Source organism: Podarcis filfolensis (genome assembly GCF_964270895.1).
Source record: "Podarcis filfolensis genome assembly, chromosome: 2".
Classification (NCBI taxonomy): Eukaryota; Metazoa; Chordata; class Lepidosauria; order Squamata; family Lacertidae; genus Podarcis; species Podarcis filfolensis.
In genome coordinates, this window is record NC_139605.1 from 84,941,729 (window position 1) to 84,955,123 (window position 13,395).

At 41.7% G+C, this 13,395-nt stretch overlaps 1 long non-coding RNA gene across 2 annotated transcripts; it reads right to left on the reverse strand.

The window, feature by feature from the left end:
- Positions 1-947: 947 nt before the first annotated feature.
- On the reverse strand, positions 948-10,310 carry LOC310755288. Of its 2 annotated transcripts, none has more exons than XR_014544282.1 (3): positions 10,254-10,310; positions 9,308-9,419; positions 948-1,103 (listed from the first exon to the last, which is right to left on the reverse strand). It is a non-coding gene; the product is annotated as an uncharacterized lncRNA (long non-coding RNA). The 2 variants fall into 2 exon arrangements; XR_014544283.1 differs by lacking the exon at positions 948-1,103 and adding an exon at positions 2,145-2,471.
- Between the last annotated feature and the right edge of the window lie 3,085 nt (positions 10,311-13,395).

Here is a 13,395-nt window from a genome sequence, read left to right on the forward strand (position 1 = left end):
AAGTTTAAAAATAGGCTTGGTAGCATCTGTAGACCAAATTGCCTTCCAAAATGGTGGTTTTAAAAGTACTCCTCAGCCGTGACCTTCATTCGCTGTATCAAAATGGATATTTGGGTAGGTAGGTTGTATCCCCCCTTTTTTTTTGGCCTTACACCCCCCCACCCCCCACCCCCCCGCCAACAATGAGAATGATAGCTTTGGGACCAGAGTGGATTGACTATAGGTCAGTCCTAGCTGCTGGCAGTGTGCTAATGCATGCCATCTGAGGTTCCTATACAATTGGGGAAGGCTTACTGTTTCCATGGAAACAGGCTCTCCCCCCCCTCCCGTCACCCAGCACCACTTTGAAGGATAGTGTCATTATCAGGGCCCTGGACCAAAAGGAATGCCTCAGTGCAAGATGAAACCTAAGCAACATGGCATGTGAAGGCAAAGCAGAGGAGCATGCAGGAAACAAATAATTTTCAGCATCACTTCAGCAGCAACTCCCCAGCACACTACCAAACTGCAGTTTGAGCTTCCTGAGTTTAAAGGAGAGGCCAGAGAGTTTAATGCAGGACACCAACACTCCACAGGCAGTTTCCCCACTGGCAGCTCCCAAAGCTAAAGAGCTCTTCAAACTCAAAATGAAACATCTGGGTGAACTGCTGGAAGAATTTCAGTGGGCTGCCTGTGCATGGTTCTCATTTAAGTGGCATCAAGGAGAGCAGGGTAAGATTCATTTTTTAAGCATTGGGTTGGGGGGGGGGATATAAAGAGATCCACCAAGCATACACATACAGAAAATTTACTTTCCAGATCATGGTAACTAAAAACCTCCTGTACTTTTCTTCCAGCAAAACTTGTTGTCTAGTTGCAAACTAACAGGCCCTTTGTGGAAGTGTGGAAATTCAGAACAAAATTACAAATATTTCTGATGTTAGTTCATCTAGATATCATTGGTGCTTTCAAATTGAAAATAATAATGCTGTCTTGTTTTCTTAGACAGAAAAAAAAAAATCTCCCAAGCTTGTCACACACAGAGAGACAATACAGAAGGGATGAAATCAAGGCATGTCACCTGGAATATATATTCTGCCAAGTCCTCAAAGAGTCATCCAGTACTGTGAGAATGAGAAAAAACAACTTCAGGATTTCGTACTCCCCAGAAAGAGAAAGTTTTAAAGGACTGGAATGAGACTTTTATTTAATTCACATGAGTTCCCTAGTTCTCAGTGAAACACATACACCAACAACATGGTTTACTTTTGGAAGAATGGCAGATAAAATTGATGAAGTATGCCGAGATGGCAAAACTTAGAGGAAGAATTAGAAGCCACCAAGCGGCTGATTTTATTAAAGAATGGGACAAGTATATAATCTATTTTAAAAACTACTGCAAACACTAACATTCATTGGTAGGACTGACAGAAAACTTGTAGTAAAAATGTGAACTATGGATTGATAAAGGACTTATAAGAACAGAGTTACAGAAGAGATACACAGGGAAAATCATTATATGAGGATCCACAAAGGGGGGGAGAGAAGTCAAAGGAGATTTTATTTTTCTGTCTGTTTGTGTATCTTCTTTTTTCATTTATTCTATGTAAAATTGAAAATGCAAAAATAATTTTAAAAAATATATAGAGAGAGAGATTTTTGCCTAGGTATCTATATATCTTTCAAAGGTTCAAATTACACACACTGGTGTGATTCTATTGACTGAAGTTAGGCTACATACAAAAAAATCATATGGATCATAGTGTTTATGGCCAAGAAATCTCAAAATGTTCATCTGTAGAATCTGAACCTTAGTCCATCTACACTAGTGCGGAACTGGTTAAGAAATTAGTAATGGGAAAAATCAGTTTTGTGCAGAGCATATAACTGATATGCATCTCATAGCAAAACTTTTCCTTTTTTATATTTTTTATATCAATTTGAATATTTCAGCCCTATAAACTAAATTATGTTCATATTTTTCACAGCTATCTACTTTCCTGATTTGCATCAACAGTTGTCCTAACAATCACATCCACATTTCATAAAATTAAATGCCACAACTGTGGTCTAAAATTTATGCTTATGGTCATGTCCTGTAAGTTTATTCTTCCCTCCAAAATTCTTTTTTTAAAAGATTTTTTATATATATAAAATCTCCCAAATCAAAAAAGAATAAAGTAGTTTGGAGACTGGGTGCAATAGTTTTTTAGAGGGAGAATGCTGCCAGTAACATATGCATTTTTTTAATGGTTTCTCCTTTGAAAAGCTCTTAGGAGGATCTTCAAGAGAAAAGAGAGCCTTCTGGAAGCCATCTTCTGAAAAACAACTTCTGGGGGAAATGAAGTCCATCCATAAAATGTGCAGGCATGTGCATTCCCTGTGGAATCTTAACCATCATCTTCCATTTGCATGCCTAATGGCCAGCTCACATGTCTACCAGACTCATGGCAATCATTCTTTTCTTCACTTTGCCTTGGCACTCTCTCCACCTGTGGAAAACATGGGGAAGAGAAGAAAGCCAGTTACATGAAAAAATAGATAGCCCTCTCTCTCTTTTTGTACAGACACAAAAATATGATCCTTCTGTGCTCCTGAGGATTTCCTTGTTTACTGCTATAATTCAACAGTATGCATCTGAATGCTAGTTGCTGGAAGAAGACTCTTGTGCTCAGGTCTTGCTTGTGGGCTTCCCATAGGCATCTGGTCTGGAACAAAATGCTGGACTAGATGGAGGCCTTTCTTCTGATCCAGCAAGGGCTCTTAGGTTAACTAATGTTATGTACTGATTTGAATAGGATCCAAAATGCAGCAGTCTGATTGGTCCTAGAACAATAGGATTCAGAATGCAGCAGTCTGATTGGTCCGCAGGAGCCACCCAATCCAGCTCCAGGTAGAAGTGAATCCACAACCTGATTGGCCTACAGGAGAATCCCAGAATTAGCCAATCACGTGCAGCCCATTGTGTAAATAATGTATATAAAGCAGATATTGTGGGGGAACTTCCATTCCTCCTCACTACTATGAGCTGAATAAAGAGCATGAAATCCACTCTCGACTCTGAGTATATTTCAACTAATAAATGACGTCACTCGAGAGTTAGCTAATTTTGAAAACTTAGTGCGTACCAAATCCTGGAAAAGAGTGGTTTTTTATTTTGTTCTCTCTTTTTTGCCTCAAATGTGCACAGTTCTAATGACTACAGAAGCAAGTGCTGCAAAATATTAGTAATTATGAGAAAGGGATTTGGAACTGTTCCAAACAAGAGGAATGCTAAGAGTTATATATGCAAGTTTGCTCCTAACTATAATATGCAATTGAAAGAAGATTTCTGTAATATTTTTTTACACCCACCAGCTTCAGAAAAAAATGTATGCTTACTGCTGTGGGGATTGCTGGAGATGTCAGCCTGCAGATGTCAACTTTTTCACATATGGTGGAGTTGTACAGGGGTAAAGACACTGTGGCAAATCATCTTAGTAATTATTAAAGATATAATTGGATATAAATTTCCATGCAATCTGTTAGCATTTGTTTTTCTTAGGTTATTGATAAAGTAAAGTGAGAAATAAACAAATAAATTGACAACTCTATTCCAGTCACACACACAAGGAGACTAAATTCCAGGTGCAGAAAAGATACTTTAATCCAGAAGTGTCCTCTTCCTTTGCTGAGTATCAGTCTGCCAACCTTAGCAACTATTTTCATGGGACTCCAGCAGCTATTTTGATCATGTCTGTGAACAGCGTGCCAGCAGAACAACCTGCACTTCCTAATAGCCAAGCACTGGAGAACAAACAGACTCTACTGTTTGAGGCATATCTCATTACTGAGGCGCATTGTTCATAAAGCATCAAAGCAACAGAGTTGCTGGGTGAGATGGAGCCAGGAAAGAATGGCTCGTTGCTTATCTGAGTACTCTCCTTTGACTAAAGAAAGTTCCATAGTTAGCAGTGAAACTTTGAAAAAGTATAATAGTGATTCTCCAGAGTACTACATTGTTCTGGAAGGGACTATAGCTCAGCGGAAGAGGGCATGTAGAGGACAAGGCCCCAGGTTTGCAGGTCTCAGGTCGAGTCCCTGGAATCTCAAGTTTAAAGGGTCTTGTAGAAGGTTATATAGAAGACCCATGTCTGGAGATCCACTGCTTTCAGAGTGAGAGTAGCCTTCTCAACCCTGATGTGCTTCAGATGTTGTTGGACTCCAGGGCCAGATTTAGGTTTGATGAGGCCCTAAGCTACTGAAGGTAATGGGCCCTTTATATACCCAGCTGTCCTTTGTCAACAACAAATTGTTGCTGTTTTTTCTGTTGAATATATGCTATATGGTAATTTATTGCCAGGGAACTGCCATCGGAGCCAGAGGCGGAGGCAAGGCTCCCAAGCGATGCTGGAGAAGGGCCCAGCAGGGAGAGAGACAGCTCATCGGCTGGGGAAGGAAATCAGCGTAACACCAGGGATAAAGGGGGGCAGATGGGGGAATCGGCGAGGGGGCTCCAGGACTCCTCACCGGAGACCAGCGGGGAGAGCACGGGTCCTCCGCTACCCACACCCACCCTGCGCAGAAGACTTCCGCGCAGGGAGAGTAGGCGGAGACTTGGCATCAAAGAACTTTTGTGCTGGAAGAGGTTCAAGAAACGCCCACTGACGGATTCTGCTAGCGACTGAAACAGCCACAAAGTGAAGGGCTGTCCAGACAGAAAAGGTTTAACCAGGCAACCTAGCCAGGAGTGGTGGCAACTTACGCACGAGCAACCCCTATAACCATTACATTTATGGACCTAGTAGGTATCTAAAGCCATTTGCACATAACAAAATATATATTTTACCAAAGTAATTGTTGAACTGAAATACAATTAAAAAGAAGTATATTAATAGTGAAATAATTATTAAGTTCTAACAAGGTTTTTTTTCTTTAAATTTTTTGGGGTGCACCCAAGAGAGTAGGGACCTAAGCTATAGCTTGTTTAGCTTATACATAAATCTGGCTCTGTTGGACTCGAACTCCCATCAATCCTAGCCAGCATGGCCAAATGCTCAGGAATTATCCTGGACATGATACTGAAACACTCAGCTTACTGCATTTTGTTTTATTGCTATGGCTGGTGCCTGATGCAAATAAAGATTCACTCACTCACTCACTCACTCACTCACTCAGCTTATTTTTTGCCAACAGCTCTATTCCACAATCCACAACACCACCTTAATAGAGATGAGGCAAACAGGTTGTGTTGTTCAGAAGTTGATAGCAAAGTTCTATAGTACACAACTAGGCAAAAGCTGAGATGCTGTCTCAACATTTGACACACACCCTTTGAAGATGGGCAAAGTCATGGTTTTCATCCCGGGTCCAACTCTACAATCTTGTCCCAATCTTCCTCCCCCTTCTGACCAGTCCAGTCCTGCCAAGAAGTCTCCACAGGCTCATGACAAGGACAATGAGAGTTGTAGTCCAACAACACCTGAAGGATGCCAGGTTGGGAAAGACTTGAGCAGATGATGCTGCGTTAAATGGATCAATAGTCTGGCCTGGAGTAAGCAGCTCTCTGTGTTTACCATACCCAGTCATGGCATATGAGCTGGGATGCCACTGCTGCACCACACCTCTCCAATGTGGTATTGCTGCTGCTGATGGAGTGGAGGAGGGTAGCAGTGAGGGCAGGGGAGCATGAGGTTGGCAGTGGGCGCAGATGCATGTGCCACCACCAAAAACCCAGCACTTTCCCCAATCCACCCCTGCCTTGGTTAGCAGCAGCACTGCTCTGATTGAACAGAGAGTGTGGAAGTTGACATGTGGAAGAATGTTTTCAGGTTATTTCGCTGGTACCAAGTGGGATTCCTTCCCCCTACGCTGTGGGTTAAACCACAGAGCCTAGGACTTGCTGATCAGAAGGTCGGCGGTTCGAATCCCCGCGACGGGGTGAGCTCCTGTTGCTTGGTCCCTGCTCTTGCCAACCTAGCAGTTCGAAAGCACATCAAAGTGCAAGTAGATAAATGGGTACTGCTCCGGTGGGAAGGTAAACGGTGTTTCCGTGCGCTGCTCTGGTTCGCCAGAAGCGGCTTAGTCATGCTGGCAACATGGCCCGGAAGCTGTACGCCAGCTCCCTCGGCCAATAAAGAGAGATGAGCGCCGCAACCCCAGAGTCGGTCATGACTGGACCTAATGGTCAGGGGTCCCTTTACCTTTTTACCCCACAACAAGTCAGGACTGGAAATATGAAAAAGCGCTCGGCATATGATGTGCTGGAAAGATGCAGAGTCTACAAGGCTGGGGTTGGCCCACGGAGGAGAAAAGGGCTGTGAGGCCTCACTCCTTGTTATGTTCTGCAGAGTAACTTCTCACCAGGCCATTTGCCAATCAGAAAGAGAGAAGTGAGTATGAAGGAGATGCAATGATTTAATTTTGTTGTCCTTGTTAAGCCCTCTCAAGCTCCCATTGTGCCTCCCATTGTCCTGGCTTGCTGATGATCCACTATTCACAGAAGAGGCTAGTGATGGATGTTGCCCTGACCTAGCGGCACTGAGGCCTTCAGGCCTTGACCTATGCAGGTTGCAATTAGCCAGAATTAGTCATCTGTGTCTGTGGCTTGTCTTCCTCTAAACACCTAACAGTGTGAAAACTGCAGCCCCTTTCTCCCAGGCTCCTCTTTCCCAGTGCTTTGTGCCTGAACACACACATACACACACACCCTCTCCCAAGGAGCCTGCTCTGGTTTTGTTTCTAGCTCTTTTAGAGCCTGTAGCAATCATTAAAAGAAATTTAGCAGCCCCATTATCACCCTGGGCAATTCTTAACTCATTAGCCTTTAAAGCTTCGGGTCTGAAAGGGGGGAAAGGTGAGAGAATCTTAAGCATCCTGTGTGTGGTTTTTTTGTGTTGTATGTTTTAATTGTAAATACGGCTTTGACAGTCATCGAAGATTGTGCTCATCATTCCAAGAGCCTGTTTCAGGGTGGATAAAATGAACTAGGAATTTTCCAGGTGAGGATAAACTGGATAAAGAATGATCTATGTGAATCAGCTGATAATGACCTGATGTGCTCTGGGGATCATCATTGTGCATATTTTCTGTTTAGCAAGAGGAATTAATTGAAAATGGAGAAGTTTAACATGGAGCCAGCTAGCTTTGGAGGTGCAGCTGACTTCCCCTGACTGTGAACTCTCAAGGAGGGGACTGTTTATACTGACAAGATGCAACATCCTGTCTTTGAGATGTACACTTTAGCATTTTTGGCAAGCAGCATGCCTGAGTTCATGCTAAACTACAGCATTAACAATTCGCTATCTGATCCAATCTCTCAACATGAACTTCAAGCAAAGCTGCCCCCAATCCCATTTTTTTGCTTTGTCTCATAAATTGGTTTCAAAACAGAGAGGGGGCTGCCCTTGGGAGGAAGGGAAACTTAACTCAGAAGGTCAAAACGTGTGTGTGTAAACTAGCTTTTTGTAGTATTAGTCATTCTTCTTTTTCCCCATTTGATTGAAACTTTATTCCTTGTTATGTTGGATGGGAGATAAAGTCTTTATCTTAGGAAAAGGTAGTTGAAGTTAGGTGGGGTTTAACTCAGACACTGAGGCATCTCTTTTCTGCAAGCTATAGCTTACTTCAAAAGCTCAGACTTGGACATGTGCCTCTCACAGGGTCTGCAAACAAGTCTCTATGTGCTTAAGGAGGGAGGGAGGGAGAGAAAGATGCTCACACATCCAACAAAGTTAGTAACTACTAAGCACTACTGCTTCCACTTGGACTGTTGGCTCAGAAACCATATCCGAGAGATGTCAGAAAACAGGGTTGCCATGTGTCCTCTTTTTCCAGGACATGACCTCTTTTTCAGGGGTAAAAATTCTCTCCATGGATTTTTTAAATTTGCCAAAATGTCTCTGGCTATACTTTCTGGGTGACACATAGACATAACTGGTGGTTGAAGATTTGCTTTCCTTTTCTCTTCTCCTGCCCTCCTCAGCAACATATCATAGCTTTTATAGTCTACACATAGTAGGGGGTATTTAAAATGAGAGTTGCCATAGCTTCCTCTTTTTTGCTCTTCAAAATAGGACAACCCTAGCAGGGACAATTTGCCCTATACCTACCAGTGGAATCAATTAGACTGGCAGGCACACTGGAGATGACTTCTCAGCAGTAGCCCCTATGCTTGTGGAACTCTATTCTAGTGGAAGGTTGGATGGCCCCATCATTACAAGCCTTTAGATAAGTGTTCAATTTGCTTCAAGTCACTTTTCTTGAAAGTTTGTTAAACTGCTGCTGTATGATGTGGTGCGAAGCTGCTTTATTTGTTTTGGTCATATATAATAATAATAATTTATAATATAATAATTTATTATTTATACCCCGCCCATCTGGCTGAGTTTCCCCAGCCACTCTGGGTGGCTCTCAATCAAGTGTTAAAAACAATATTGGTTGTGAACACCTGCTGCCTGCCTTGCAGGCCTTTTCCCACCTGGCCTGGGAGGGCAGAGCCCTGACTGACTCCAGCTACGAAAGCTGAGGCTGCTGAACAGACTCTTGTGATGGGACTTGGTTTAGAGGGGTCTGTTGTTTAAAGGGTGCAGGTGTTGATGTTATTCATATTAAGTTTTTGTATCTTCTTATGATTTATGTGGGAAATTTTCAGTTTGGTTGTGTACTTGTTAATGTTTTATTTGTTTGACTACTTTTGCTATGTTTATAATTATGTATTTTTTGTATGTTGTAAGCCACCTAGAACATGGTGTTAACTCTGGAAAGGTGACATACAAATAAAATGATTGATTGATCGTATTAACCTGGGTGGGATGGTATCTAGTGTTATTTTATTACTATTTTGTTACATGTTGGAAATTTACGATTGTGATTTTACATGCTATGTTTAGCTAAGTTCAGGGCTTGGCCATAAAAGGTGGCTTTAAAATACTTTCAGTAAGGAATTAATTAATAAAGCACACTGCAGCAATGGCCCTTCTGGATTCCCACTCCCTCCTTGGTACTTTCCTAACCACCTGTTGCGCCCCACCACTCAGGAATCACCTTTACATTCCCCTTCCCACAGCTCTGCTTTCCAGTTCAGGTACACTTGATATTGCAGGTTATATAAAGAGTTGGTTTGGGGTTGTTGTTTTGCTTTTTTCCAATGCAGAGATGCAAAAATTCCTGAGAAAGGGAAATAGGTGCACATATAAAAGAACACAATTACTTTGCAGACAGGCTGTGAGAACAAAATGAGTCTATGAAAACAGTAAAGTAAATCATAGCACCAAGGAACAGATTTTTAAAGGTTAGTTCTGCTTATGCTGAATCTAACTTATTAACTGGTTCAACAATGCAGCCCTACCTCCTGCTTCTCAAGCATGATGTGGGATTCCATCTTCCATTTCTCACCTCCATGCCTATTAGATTTTCCCATAATGAACATAGGCCGTTTCCACCAAGCCCATATTTCTTTCCTGGGGAGGGTTGAACATAGTCAGTTGTGCTCTTTCCCCTCGTGCATCCCACCAAACAGGGCTAGTAATAAAAGCTTCCCTGACTGGAATGCTCACGAAGACAGTTCTCAAAATGTTATGATAACAGCCTCCAGGCGGGGAGTTGGGGTTGACTGACTAGCATCCTTCTCTCATATAATCTGCACCTGTTCCCTTTCAGAGTCAGGTTCCTCAGACCTGGGACCAAATCCCAAGGGCTGTTTTGGTTGGTTTTTGTTTTTGTTTTGCATTTTATCATCAGAGAAAAACAAACATAACTACTCCTAGATCTGTAAAGGAGGAACATTTGCCAAGTCAAACATACTTAATTAATTTTATAATGAATGATTTTAGAGCGTTGTTTGTGTTGTACTTTTGTATTGTTTTATTGTTGTTAGCCGCCCTGAGCCCAGCTTCGGCTGGGGAGGGCGGGATATAAATAAAATTTATTATTATTATTATTATTATTATTATACGCTTGAATCCAGAGCAACAGGAAGTCCATGCTACACTATTCAGAGTCAGCATGCCATCTCCTTTTACACTGAGAACAGACTGAGGGGTGGAAGGCATCTATGAAGCAACAAACAAAACCAAAGTCTATCCAACAAAAGTCAAAAGCCAGTATCCTGCTCCTAAACACATCAGAGAGCTGGTTGCTATCAGTCTGTGCACAATCATGCATTAAATATTCCAGAAATGAGATGTAAATATTCACAAAGAGCAGACTTTTTTGTAAAAAAAAAAAGTCCCTATTTTCAGCTTGTGAAATGAACAGTAAATTCAGTATTGCAACTGCACATGCAGAAAACTCACCTCTCTGCAAATCACAGCTTTGTTTGCCATCTGATAACCTTTGCATATCACATCTTCCCAGCTTTGGCTTTGACCGTTGTAACTTGGGCACTTTGAACATATTTGATAACAATCGTGTGACTGGTGACTTGAGATCACATTCTCAGTTTATTAACTGGCCGGATGCTTGGTTAGTTGCAGGGCTCTTTTCTATATGGAAAGTTTGCAAATCTTAAGAAAAAGGTTGTAGCCCCAGAGAGCAGAGTCTTAGTTTCTACAAAGTTTCTACACACTTAGTTTCTACAAAGGGTAGTCAGGAACCTTTTCAATTTATTTTTATGGCAAAGTAGGTAGTATATGGTCCACAGGGTCACATGTTTTCATTTTCTTTATCCAACTTGAGTAGATAGATAATTTATTAAGGTCAAAGACCAGCTCACATAACATAACACAATAAAAACAGCGTTCATAAAGATAAAATATACAATCAGAGCAGATTGCAGCAATAGCTCATGAGTTAAAATTTGAGTATTTATATACTGTTTTTCATATTTTTTTAAAAAAATGATTGCAATAAAATTTTGTGCAAACCCTCCCTGGACTAGATGGTAATACACTTAGTTTCCTTGAGGTCTTAACAGAAGATATTTGAGCATGAGGGCTGTTAGCATTTGCGCGGACTCCAAAAGATTATTTTCCTATGGCAACTGAGAGTGAGTGATATTATTCCACTCTACATTTTAGCAGCATGTTTCTGCCTATCAAACCACTTGTGAAGGTACAGGAGCAGCCAATTCTACCCATCAACCTTTCCAATGTCGCACTTTTCTGCACCGGGCTCCTCTACTGATAATTGCAGGGATGTGTTTGCTGGGCCACTGAGTAACATACTATTGGTGTCATTTGCAGGATCTGAAATATAAGGCAATGTAAGGTGGGCAAGGTAAAACGGGGCAGCAGTAAACTGAGCCCATTAATTGCTTAGATGAAAGAACCAGGTCTGACTTGGAAGTTGTTACAGAGAGCAGGTCATGTCCCCTGTCTCATAGCCAGTCCTTCCTTAATAAGTCCCTGGGGCTTCATCCCAAGCCACTGTAGTACAGTGGTACCTCGGTTTACGAACTTAATCTCTTCCTGAAGTCCGTTCTTAAACCAAACCCGTTCTTAAACCGAGGTGCACTTTCCCTAATGAGACCTCCCACCGCCAGTGCCCTTCCACCGTTTGGTTTCCATTTGTAGACTGAGGTAAAGTTCGCAAACCAGAACACTACTTCCAGTTTTGCAGAGTTCGTAAACTGAATCATTCGTAAACAGGACTGTTCTTAAACCGAGGTACCACTGTAATGTTAAACTGAATATCTACTTCCCATTGCATCCCACATGATCACGAATGGAGCAGCAAGATTTGTGGCCAAAAGGGAGAATGTGCCCTACTCAAGAACACAATTCAAGATGGCTGCTGCATGTCTCCAATAGTTTTCTGCTTTTTCCCTCCTTTGACCAGAACTTACACACAGCATGTATTGTGTCTGACATTTCCTTGGAATGGAGCTTTCTGCCTGCTAGATTTCTAATGGTGTCCAGCTTCTGTCAAGAGCTGGATTTTGTGCTTTAATTGTAGGGGGATGGAGAAAGGTGTAGGGCAGGGCTTCTTAATGACATGGGCAAGCCACATATCCTGACTCTCCCTAGGACTAGCCAAATCATGTTCCCTGTAGCTTTCTAAAAACAGTGACTGGAGGGGCTCCCATATCCAGCCTGTAACCTGTCCTTGCACTTTAGCTCTGTCAATAGTCAATACCAGGAAATTTAGGAACAGAGTAATCCTGCTGGGCAATGGGAATATTGTGATATTTTCAAATTTGTAGTATTTGGTTGGGCTTGATCTGCAGCGCCCTTTGTTTTCATCTAGCTCCAGTTTGCAAAACCCTAATTAAGAATCCATTGTGGTGGTGTTTTCCTCCTTAGCACCTTCTACTGGCATTTCTGCCATGGCCATCACATAAATACAATTCCATTAATGATTAATTTTATGGGCGTCCATGAATGGGAAAAGCAGAGGGGTGGGGGAGAGAGAGAAAGCACATACCATAAGTTAATCATCCCTGAAGTAGTTAAAACAAAGACCTAAATGTGAACTATAATAAATTCTCACTTAGGAAGTCTTTTCTTCCTAATTCACCAACTGAAATTTGTAATTTGCTAATGATTTAGTTCATTAACCTCGGTCATTGCTGGACCTGTAGTATCTGCATTGGTGCTTATGAGGCCTGACACACAGTGCTGCAGATGAGAAAACACTTACCAATGTATTCCTAATGGGCCGTCATCATATTGCCTTTTCCTCTTGAAGCTCACCTATTACTTTGATTTCCCAGGACAACTGTTTCCACAGTCATTTCACAGATTATAAATAACAACATATGGGGGGGAGTTTTGTTTTTATCTATCTATCTATCTATCTATCTATCTATATCTATCTATCTAATCTATCTATCTATCTATCTATCTATCTATCATCTATCTATCATCTATCTATATACACTGCACCATGTTTTGGCCTGTATGTTCTCCTAGAAAAAAAGACAATCTTTTAATTCAAGCCATTTCAATTATGATGATGATGATGATGCATCAAAGCTGCCATCTCCCAAAAGCTTGAGGAACTATACTTTTCTATGGGTTCCAATAAGTCTGGTGGATGTGAGTGAGTTTCAGTCTGCTTCAGGACCTTGTACAAAGGGAGGCAGTGGAGCAGAGGAGGAACAAAGGTAGAAGGACTTGAATGCCCAACATTTCCCAAGAAAACATCACTAACAGAACTAGCAAAGTGCACAGGACAGACAAAGACAAGGTGATACATTACTTCAGTGCCCCTTCTCCCCCAACACTGTGGTTGTAGAGCTCTGGTAAAATCATTCCTTGTGATTAAAAGCTAGACCTGACTGTCACAAAAGAGCTATCCATCCCATAATCACCACCCTAGTGTTTTCCCTATATAGCAAGCTTTTTCCAGTTTTTGCAGCCATACTATCTGCAACATATTTAAAAAAGCAAAACATCCAAAGCATTTTAAAGGATCCCATTTCAATTTGGGGTGCTTTGGAGAGATTCCACTTCAGCTTGAGAAAGCTCTGAATCTGTCTGAAGCAGCCCCACCACA